Here is an 11,719-nt window from a genome sequence, read left to right as displayed (position 1 = left end):
TCCCAGCACACACATGGCAGCTAACAACTGTCGTAACTCCAGTCCCAGGAGATCCAACAGCCTCTTCTGACCTCCGTGGACATTGCACAGCATGGGTGCACTTACCTACGTGCAGGCAATACACACATACACATAAAATAAAAATAATAAAAATTTTAAAAAATATATGAGATTATCTATGACTTTACACCTGTCAGAATGACCAAGACCTGAAATACTGACAATATCAAATGCTGAAAAGTATGTGGAACGAACGGAACCTTCATTCACTGCTAATAAGAATGCAAAGGTGCTGCTGGGAAGGCAGTTTGACTAAACAGATCCCTACCACACAATATGCTAATTTCATTTGGTTCTTACACAGAGGAGTTGAAAATATCTAAACAGAAAACAACACATAGATGTTTATAGTAGCTTTATTTATAATTGCAGAAACTCAGGAGTAACCAAGACATCATCTGTTGAGTGGATATAGAAACTTTGCAGCCCGACAGTGATTCACTATGGAAAAATACACTTTTCAAGTCATGACAAGACATGGAGGGAAGTTAAGGGTTATCACTAAAGTGAAGCAAGCCAGTCTGAAAGGATGGATACTATATGAGTCTAACTCTACGGCGTGCTTGATTCAAAGTACAAAGCTCTGCAGGCAGGAGAGTGACTCACTTTCCAAAGGCTCGGTGGTGGAAACAGATGGCACTCAGAGGACACTAAGATTCTGTTTGACATGATAATGGTGGACACTGAAAATACACAGCAGTCCTGGACCCTAAGGTAATCTGTGGGCTTCAGGTGGTTATCATGTGTCCAGCAAATGCACTGATCTGGAAGAGGATATTGATAATGCAGAAGGTTGTGCCTGTGTGGAGGTGAGGGACATAGGGGACACCTCTGTACCTTCCTCGACTTCCAAGTCAACCTAAAACTAAATAATTTGAGAATTAAATAATACTCAGAGATGAACAAATGAGATAAAGTACATCTAAAATTATGTACAAAACCTATATGAACAATATACAAAATGAATTAAAAAGAATCTAATCTTTGCTTCCTTCTTACTAAGGAACCCATAGATAACTTCCTATGATTGGGACTAAGGGGTCATCTAGGATGAGCTATTTTTTACACGTATCCTAATAATCACACTAAAAATGGTGAATGAGATGTACTTGTGGTATTTATTTCTTACAGTGCTAGGGACATAACCCAAGGCCTCATTCATGCTAGGCAAGTACTCTGTCACTGAGCTATACCCCAACCTATTTCTTAAGAACAATACTTTACCAATTTGCATCTACAAAAAGTTCTGTTTTTCTCCAACAAACTGCAAATGAACAGCAGTAGCTTTTCTCCCTGTTGGGAAATGGCGGTCTGACAACCTAGCTCTGCGACCCTCAACCCCAGCCTCTTGTCTGCCTCCTCACCCCCTTGGCCTCTGTCCTCTTGGCTATGCAATATTTGGAGGAGCATTTTAATACTCTTATGGAAAGATATTTTTGCTACTTGAACTAGCAGCTGAAAGAGTTACTCATTTCCTGGCATCATAACTCTTTGCAATACCATTAAACTCACTTTGGTATCTATTGCTCCAAAATGGTGTGGAAACATAGCTATTTAATAACCCCTTATTCAATAGGATATGTGCAGTTCTACTCTGTACCTCACAACAGAGCTGCACCCCAAGGAGAAAGCTCTTTGATGCCTGGAGCTTCCTTGGGTTTAGACGAATATGTTGGCCAAGATGTTTCCCTTCCTCCCTAAGTTTCTCTCTTCTTTTCATAGCTTAATTTGGAAAACACATTTCCATTGTCCCAGAGCTCCAGACTGACGAGATATGTCTCGGCACTTGGACTACAGGCAGGTTAATGACTCCCAGTGTCCTGTGCTCGTCTGTGGGGGAGTATCCACTGGTTCTAGGAGCTAGTTTTCCTTTGCTCATTGGACCACAATCGAAGCTTCACTCCATAACTCGCCCTTTATGTTCATTTACAAGCAAAAGATTCTCTGGAGAAGAAAAGCCCTAAAAATATTTGCCTTGATTCTTAACCCAAACAAACCCTAGTCCATTAAAGAGCTTTCTTCTTCTGGTGTGCATCTAAGGTGAAACCAGTGTAAAAATGTCGTGATGTTCTATTGAGTAAGAGGAGACCAAATGGTTATATTCCTGGAATACTTCTGAGTAAAAATCTCACTCAAAAAAAATCAAGATTTTATTAGTTGACTTTGGGGTCTGATACTCAAGATTTTATAACTTTAGGGAAGGCAACCACGAACAGGTCTCTGTGCTTCTAATTTGTCACTTCTAGGACAAAATGACCTACAATGTGATGGGCCCACATCACTGGCTGTACCTTCCCTTAAGCTGGCTTCTTTAGCTGTCTTAGAGAAGAGACATCAGAATGTCAAACCTGACAGTTTTTTAGTTAGCACTTTTGGCTCACTTCTGCTGACTTGCTGGGTTATCCTCCTGATATAGCCTACCTGCCCAGGGATGGCGCTGCCCACAGTATGCTGGGCCAGCCTACATCAATTACCAGTTAAGAAAACACCTCACAGACATGGCCACAGGCTAACCAGATGGAGAAATTTAAACAACTGAGATTCCCTCTTCCCAGGGGTCTCTAGTTTGTGTCAAGTTGGCAAAAAAAAATGAATCAGCACCATGCTTTGGGATTCTTGCACTCTTAGAGGATGACACACCCAGCACCATGCCTTTGTGATTCTTGCACTCTAGAGGATAATACACCAGCACCATGGCTTTGGGATTCTTGCACACTTTGAGGCTGATACACCCAGCACCATGGCTTTGAGATTCTTGCATGCTTAGAGCCTGATACACCAGCACCATGGCTTTGGGATTCTTTCACTCTTAGAGGCTGACACAACCAGCACCATGGATTGGAGAATCTTGCACTCTTAGAGGCTGACACACCCAGCACCATGGCTTTGGGATTCTTTCACTCTTAGAGGCTGACACAACCAGCACCATGGATTGGAGAATCTTGCACTCTTAGAGGCTGACACACGCAGCACCATGGCTTTGGGATTCTTTCACTCTTAGAGGCTGACATACCTAGCACCATGACTTTGGGATACTTGCACTCTTACAGGCTGACACACCCAGTACCATGGCTTTGGGATACTTGCACTCTTACAGGCTGACACACCCAGCACCATGACTTTGGGATACTTGCACTCTTACAGGCTGACACACCCAGTACCATGGCTTTGGGATTCTTGAACTCTTAGAGGGTAACACACCGAGCACCATGGATTTAGGATTCTTACACTCAGAGGCTGACACACCCAGCACCATGCCTTTGGGATTCCTGCACTCTTACAGGCTGACACACCCAGCACCATGGCTTTGGGATTCTTGCACTCTTAGAGGCTGACACACGCAGCACCATGGCTTTTGATTCTTGCACTCTTAGAGGCTGACACACGCAGCACCATGGCTTTTGATTCTTGCACTCTTAGAGGCTGACACACGCAGCACCATGGCTTTTGATTCTTGCACTCTTAGAGGCTGACACACGCAGCACCATGGCTTTTGATTCTTGCACTCTTAGATGCTGACACACCCAGCACCATGGCTTTGGGATTCTTGCATTTTTAGAGGCTGATACACCAGCCTCAGGAAAATGGAAACTACTCAAAATGGGATTGTGAGAAAAGTTACAATGGCCTTGAAGGACCTGAAGAAGCTGATAGTGGTGACTTCATCATCACTGTTGTGGAAACATCTCAGAGAGTGTAAGACCATGGGTGAGACTATAATAAAAGGACTTTATGATGGCCCCAATATCTGATACATATCAGTGCATCAGGTGGATTTTCAGCACATCCCTCCATTTCAGAGTTTTTCTCATAGAATCAAGGATCTAAAGAATCCTCTGTCAAGCTGAATTTACCAGACACAGAACATTTAATAAACTTGTTTGGTAAGGAAGTTGCCATGGAAAGTAATTTCCTCTGGAGAAAAGAGGTTGGTGCTTCAGACACACCAGAAATAAGGTGACTGTGCAGCTTCTCGAGGGATGATTGAAGTTTCCACCTGTTTCCCTGACTCAATAGTTCCTCCTCTTTCGTGCTGAGAAGTGTTCTACTCTGGTGAATGAGTGCTATGATCACCTTGGCTGTAGTAATATTTGAATATTACGCTCCAGAAGGAATGTGTACACAGATGTTGCACAGGACAGGCTGGACAAAGCGAGTTTGTGTAAAGAGTTACAGGGGAGCTATTAGGCAACGCACAGGATTAAAAAAAAAAAAAATACGAGAGAGAAATCATTCTTAGCCAGTTACATGGACCCTCACATCCAATGCCCTAAGGGACTATGTGTGAAATTTTTCTAAAACAGAATTTTCTCAATTCACAATTCCCTTCACCTCAACTGGGCACTCTCTGGCGGTCTGCTGAGATCCCAGCCACTACACAGATGGAGGTCGGAACCCACCCTCTCAGGCTGTCTGCTAGGATCTCAGCCTTAGCCTACCAAAGCCAGATTGCCCTGGGGCCTTGGGAGGGGCCTCACAAAACCCCATGTAGGGGGATGGGTATGGCGCAATTAGGGGATGCTCACCACCAGGTGGAGGCAGGATTGGGGGCTCTCAGGCAATCCCCTGTGTTCTCAGGCCCTCTGCTAGATGGAGGCCAGAGGGAGGCCAGAACTAGGCACTCTCTGGTGGTCTGCTGAGATCTGAGCCACTATTGAAGCAGGGAATTCTAATCATAGGAATAACCGAAGAGCAATTCATTGCTTCTTGCCTGTAAATAAAGAACAACATAACTAGAACAGAGAAGGGTGGAAACAAGGGAGAGATGGATGCCACTGCTTGCCACCTTCCTACTTTCATCGCTGTTGCTGTGATAACGCACCCTGACCAACAGCAACGTAGAGGAGGAAGGGTTCATTTAGTTTGCAAATCCAAGTTCGGGTAAACCATTTCAGGGACGTCAAGGCCCAGCTCAAGCAGCCGGCCAATCATCGCATCCACAGTCAGAGCAAGGAGAATAATCACACCCTCGCCTGCTTCTTGCTTTTTCTGCTTGGCCAGCTGTCTTCACTTTTACATATCCAGGGCCCAGTCTTTGAAATGGTGCTGCCTACATTCACGGCGTGTGTTTCCACCTGCATTAATAATCAGTTCCCCACAGTTATGCCCACAGGCAAAACTGATCTAGGTAATTCCTCATTATGACTCTTTCCCAGCTGATTCTAGGTGGTGTCAAGATGACAGTTAAGACTAATTAATGTACACCCCAAATCCACGTTTTGTCACCTTCAAGCAACTTCAAGCCAAATTAATGAAAGAAATGCCATTTGGTGCCATGTGCGGTGTCTTACTCCTTAGGAACGCTTAACAGTACAGCAACCAAGGAAGGTACCAGCCCTTTCTCTTTACCCACTGGTGTGCATATCTGACAGTGACTGGTAACAGCTGGTGTCTGTTTTTGTCAAAAATGTACTTTGAGTCAATAAGTTACAAGTTTTTTGTCCTTAAGACATAAGTGTCTATATTGGTGGTGGTTGTATTTCTTTTAGTAACAGATTAGCATTGTTAGCAGAAAGATCGAACTTTAAAATTAAAATAGGACTTTTGTGCAAGACTGAGTCTGAATAAAAGATTCAAAGCAGGGAGGGGGGATGTCGTATAGCAAGAAATTAAAATTGGATACAATGAAGTTTTAAGACGTTTTATTCATTTAAGATCAAGCAGACATGAAGTATTCAATTAAAATGATTTCAGAGGTTCTAAAACTATCATGCTGTATGATTAATTTAGTAAATGTATGTTTGATTGAAATATTAAGCAGAAGGGAAATAAATAACAGAGTTTAAAAATATAGATTCTCATTAGTAATGCAGGACTGGACTAAAAAGTCTAGTAAAAATATGGCTTTCTTCTAGGGAGTGAATAATATTATTTACAGAAGTGTTTTGAACAAGTCAGGATGTTCTCATTTGCATGTGGAGCCTGATGGGTGAGTTCTGAACAGGGTTCCAGAGCACCCGTCTCTAAACTGGGGCCCAGGACCTTACCTTCTGTTCTCATCTGCTCTCCTGCTAATTTCTCCCATTTTCTTTGCCGTGTAACATGGACTTTCAGGTGAGGGTAGGACATCTGAAGGAAAAAAAAAAATCCGCCTCGCCATCATGTGAAAGCAAGCAGATAAAAAGCGAAAGAACCAGGCAAAGTGATGTTTTCAGTGCCTTTTAAAAATACTTATTTGAATGATGTACTCCATTAATTTACTCGGGGTTTTCCTCGGAAATCAAAGTCAATACCGATTTAAGTGAAAACAACTAATATGGGTTAAGTATTAAGAAAAGAAGAATCAGTGGTCTTGTTCAAGAGGGGAGAAGAGGGTGAAAGCAGTGGTCAGATTTTACCTGTAAACGTATTTGTGACTAGGCCACAAAATATGCAGAGAGCATGCGAATGACCATCTGACTCTACGTACCCTTTTCTGACATTAAGCAGCTGTTTGACTCTGGCTATGGCCCTACCATCTCTTCAGTCTTTGGAGACCTGAATCATTAAATAAAGACATTCATTTATTATATTTGTCGTTGCTGTTGTTCAACCAATTTTCTCAGCACTGTGTTTCAATGATGGAATTCAATGATGAAGAAAAATAGATGCAGCTGGTCCTTGTGGAGGACAATTTGGATTGCCAAAAATAATCACACACAAACACATGCAAAACTTGAAACCAATACATGTGATATTGCACTGATATGGAGGGAGTCTGTGATGGTGGAGGGAGTCTGTGATGGTGGGGGGAATCTATGATGGTGGGGGGAGTCTGTGATGGTCAGAGGAGTCTGTGATGGTGGGGGGAGTCTGATGGTCGGGCGGAGTCTGATGGTCGGGGGAGACACACAAATAGATGCATAGCTTGAAAGAAAAACATGTGATATAGCACGGATAGGGAGGTGGTTTGTGATGGTGGAGGGAAGGTGTGATGGTGGGGAGAGTGTATGATGGTGGGGGGAGCCTGTGATGGTCAGAGGAGTCTGTGATGGTGGGGGGAGTCTGATGGTCGGGCGGAGTCTGATGGTCGGGGGAGTTTGTGATGGTGGAGGGAGTCTGTGATCGTGGAGGGAGCCTGTGATGGTGGAGGGAGTCTGTGATGGTGGGGAGAGTCTGTGGTGGGGGGGAGCCTGTGATGGTCAGAGGAGTCTGTGATGGTGGGGGGAGTCTGATGGTTGGGGGAGTTTGTGATGGTGGAGGGAGTCTGTGATGGTGGAGGGAGCCTGTGATGGTGGAGGGAGTCTGTGATGGTGGAGGGAGTCTGTGGTGGTGGAAGGAATCTGATCGTGGAGTGGTCTGTGATGATGGTGTATCTAGGCAGGGAGGTCAGGATGTTTTATGGAAGGGATGCCTGAGGGCTTTAACAGGTGACATGGAAGAACCATTGCAAAAGAGGAAATAGTACAAGAATCAGTCTGGATTGCCATGAAATAATCACACATAAACAAGGGCAAAAATTGCAGCCAATACAATGTGAAACTTCACAGGGAAAATGATATGGTTTAATACGCAATTAACTATGTAAATGTAAATGGGTCTCTGTGGCTGGAGTCAAGGATGAAGCCAGTAGCATGGAGATGAGGCTGGAAAGGTCAACTAGAGGTCATCTCACACAGTTTTGAGGATCATATTACAGTTTCAGCTTTTGTTAAGAGACACTGGAAGGTCACCGAGGGATTTAACACAAAAGAATGACACGCTCAGAACTGAGAAAATCAGCGGGCCAGATAGATCCTGTGTAAAAAGTGAAATCCCCAGCTGCTAGGAGCCCTGCCAGAAGAAAGCCCTTAGCTGTCACATCCCTGCTGACCCACCAAACTTGTTCCTTTCTGGGATTCATATCCTGTTCAGCAGGGGTTCAAAAGCCTGCTGTGCTTCTCCCACCTTGGGGCAGCCCCAAGGGTCATCCCAGCTTTAGAAAGCTCACAGTGTTGGCTGAGACTTTGTTCAAGATTACAAGGATGCTCAGCTTCTCCCTCCACCAGGCTTGCTTCCCTTCCTTTTCATAATCGCACTCCAGAAAAGATTTCCGCATGCTAATCTCTGTCGAGACCCTGCTTCTGAGGACATCCAAGTGGTTATAGTCTGGAAGGAACATGAATGACGTGAATGACTTAGAGAACGTAGGGTGGAGGTGGTGGGGAGGTGGGGCGAAGGCTGGCAGATTTAAGAGATAAACGGGGGGTAAGGAGCAGTAGGATTTGATGATAAAAGGACCACCGTTGTGGAGGAGTGAGATGAAGACTGTGGTGTTTGATGAGAAATGCCCCCCTTAGGCTTAAGGATTTGAACACTTGGTCTCCAGATGGTGGTGCTGTTGGGGAGGTTTAGGGGTATGGCCTTGTTGGAGGAAGTATGTGACTGGGGGCAGGGCTTTGAGAATTTAAAGCCTCTGCCACTTGTAGTTTTCTGTCTCTGCTTCATATTTGTGATTGAAGATGTGAGTGTGAGCTTCCTGCTCCTGCCACCGTGCCAGCCACTTGCTGACATGCCTCCCTGCTTTGATGGACTCTTATGTGTCTGGAATCATCAGCCAGAATAAACTCTTTCTTCCATAAGTTGCTTTTGGTCATGGTGTTTTATCACAGCAACAGAAAAGTAACTAATTCAAAGATGGCACAATGGCTCCTGGTCTCTGGTTATGACTGGGAAGACAGTATTGGCTTCAGTATGAGGGAAAGGTCCGGAGTTTCCACTTGGCACTTACTGAGTTTGCACATCCAAGTGGAATTTGGAAGAATGAAGGGCATTAGCAATGGAATCTGGATCATGGGAGCATGTGTCTAGATCCTAAAAGGAGCCGTGGATGTAGCCAGACTCATCTAGAAGAAAAGGGGACCTGTGATGGTACCTAGGAGCTCATCTCAATATTCTTCCCAGTTCTGATTCTCTCTTTCCACACCTTCGAGAGCTCTGCAGAAGGAAGAAGGTAACTAGGGCATGTTTGTTCTTATGCAAATGCACAGACCCCTTGTGACCGACAGTCTCCACATCATAAACCAGACTCTATGGAAAGCCTCTGTTTTTATATTATTGCTATATAGCATTGTACATAAAGCACTCATGTACATACACCCCCCCACACACACACACACACGTGCGTGCACACTTTTGTGCATAGCAGAAGCAAATGGAGGTTTGGAGGGAGGTGGTAGAGCGTGAAATGAGCGTAATTTTAAATTCATCATTAGACACTCTCATCAAGATTTGCTTTGCCTGATTCCCGTGTGGAGTTCCCACGGGTTGTTCACCCCACCCATCCTCTCCACTCCACACCTCTCTACTCAACTCACTGTTTTTCCTTCCTCTCAGGAACAAAACACACATTTCTTTTGGTCTCTCACACAGACCATCCTAAGGATCTTTTTAAAATTTTGCGGTACTATTGGCACAGTTTTCCTCAGAGTCTGACCCTCTACAACAAATGATGTATGTACTTCTCCAAACACTGGCAGCTCCCTCTCTGGGGCAGATTATGCCAGCAGCTGAGATGATGACTCTATGACAAATCCTTCACTCTCCTGGGGCATGCTATTGTTTGGCTGAATTACAACTTTAAGCTACTGTCAACCCATTAATAATTTAGCTTAGGCCAGTTGATCAGATGAATTGAAAAGAACAAGAACAAAGAAAATGGGGGCAGTGGGACATGTATTGCTGGAGGAGAGAAGACAGCAGAGAAAGTACCAAGGGAGTTTCTGGAGGTGGAGGGATCGGGGTCAGAAAAAATCCTACAGCAAGAGGAGGAAGCAAGAGGGCTGTGGGACAGAGGCAGGACTCACCACCGGGAGGAAGAACACCGGGAAGGAAATGTGCCTGGGTTTGTCGGTGCAGGACCCAGCTTTAGGGTATGCCGGGTGTATAGTTGAATCCTCTCACAGAGCACATTCAAGAGACGGGGATTCTCGTTGGATGTGGAGATAACTACTAAGAAAATCAGCCCCCCCCCACCCAAATCTCAACTGTTCAGGGAGACTTCCTGCCTTGTTGAGGAGAGCCTGGATGATGAAGGCTGGAATGTAACTGATTATGGAGACCATAAACTGTGCAACTCTAATGATGCACCAATTAGGGTGCAGGGGGCTGAGGAAGAGGGTGGAGGCCATTTCTTATTATTTTTCTGGAGCCTGCTTTGGAATTTCCCCATCCTTCTCTCTCTATAACAATAGACATTAGCATTTTCATATGTCTTGAAAGTTAAAGCAAGATGTGGGAAATTCAATTGCTGAGGAGCACAGTCCCCTAATTGCACTCTTCAGAGATCTCCAGTTCTTTTGGAAAATCTGCATTGACAAAGGGCTTAACTTAATTATAGGTGATGTTTCATTTCCAGGGATGGCCTGATTTCCAGTCCACACTCCCACCATGGTGTATCCGTTCTGCTAGGGAGGCTTTCACTGGTTTCAGGGACTCTGCGCATAGCAAGGGTGCCGAACGGTGAGGTCAGATACGGTTTGTGCTGACAGTTTTTAGCCATCTGTGTCAGTCTGTGTAACCACTACAGAAAGAAAACTGCTTTGGGGCAGTTAAGTGTCAAGATTTCTTCAAAAGAGCAAGAGATAGATCTGAAATTTTGATTCGATAGCGTGTTTTAATTACAAAACATGGTGTCTAGTTAGATCTCGTCCATCTTCTGAGTCTGCACTGACTTCAGCTCACATGTGTCCTATTAAGCATTGGTCAGCCCCTCCCTGCACCTCTCCAAATGCAAAATCCACATATACTAATTAGCAGCTTGGCTCAAACACAAATAAAATTCATGCTTACGGTAACCTATGCCAACCTCGGATCTCGCCACTTATCAGCTATGACTTGGAGAATCCCTTATTTTTTGAGCACTGGATGACTTTGTTCTGATTGTGAGGTTTTCACAGATATACTGCCTTCCACTGTAGTCCAACAGATCATGTTCCATCCAGGTTTTGTTGACTCACAGATCTCACACTCAAGTATAGAAAATAGAATGTAGGGGCTGGAGAGATGGCGCAGTGGTTAAGAATGCTGAATGTTCTTGCAGAAGACTCAGGTTCAAATCCCAGCACCCACATGGCAGCCAACAACTGTCTGTAACTCCAGTTCCAGGGGATCTGATGGCCTCTTCTGTCTTCTGCGGGCATTGCACGTCATGGGTGCACTTGCATACATGCAGGCACTACACTCAAACACATAAAATAAAAATAATAAAGTATTTTAAAAAAAAGAAAGAAAATAATGCCAGCAAAATTAGCCAGGACTTTACTTATAAAACCATGCCAATGCCTAAACGACCAGAAAACCAAAAGTCCATGAGACCAGGGAATGAGTTGAAGAAACAGGGAATGTGACCTAGGCCTAGACTCGGGCTCCTCCCTGTGCTTCACTGATGCATTCAAACTGACCATTGACTAAGATATTGGAAGGGCTTTAATTTTATGGAGGAATTGGCATGATGCTAGATGGAAATCAATACCTACAATCTAAATCTTGCATGGGTATGCTGTCAGCTGAAGTTTGATGTCTGTTTCTCTTCTTGGACTGATTTCCTTTCTGCAATCAGTATGATGAAAAAGAAAATAATGCTTATAAATGAAGTCAGCATATACTAGTGGCTGAGCCAGAGGAAGTTGGAAGCTGCAGCAATTCTGTTTTCACTTTACATTAAACGGCATTAATTATACTGCTATGTAACTAAGTATAA

The sequence above is a fragment of the Nannospalax galili genome, unplaced genomic scaffold, assembly GCF_000622305.1.
Source record: "Nannospalax galili isolate Female #2095 unplaced genomic scaffold, S.galili_v1.0 scaffold576, whole genome shotgun sequence".
Classification (NCBI taxonomy): Eukaryota; Metazoa; Chordata; class Mammalia; order Rodentia; family Spalacidae; genus Nannospalax; species Nannospalax galili.
Note: the sequence above shows the minus strand (reverse complement) of the source record.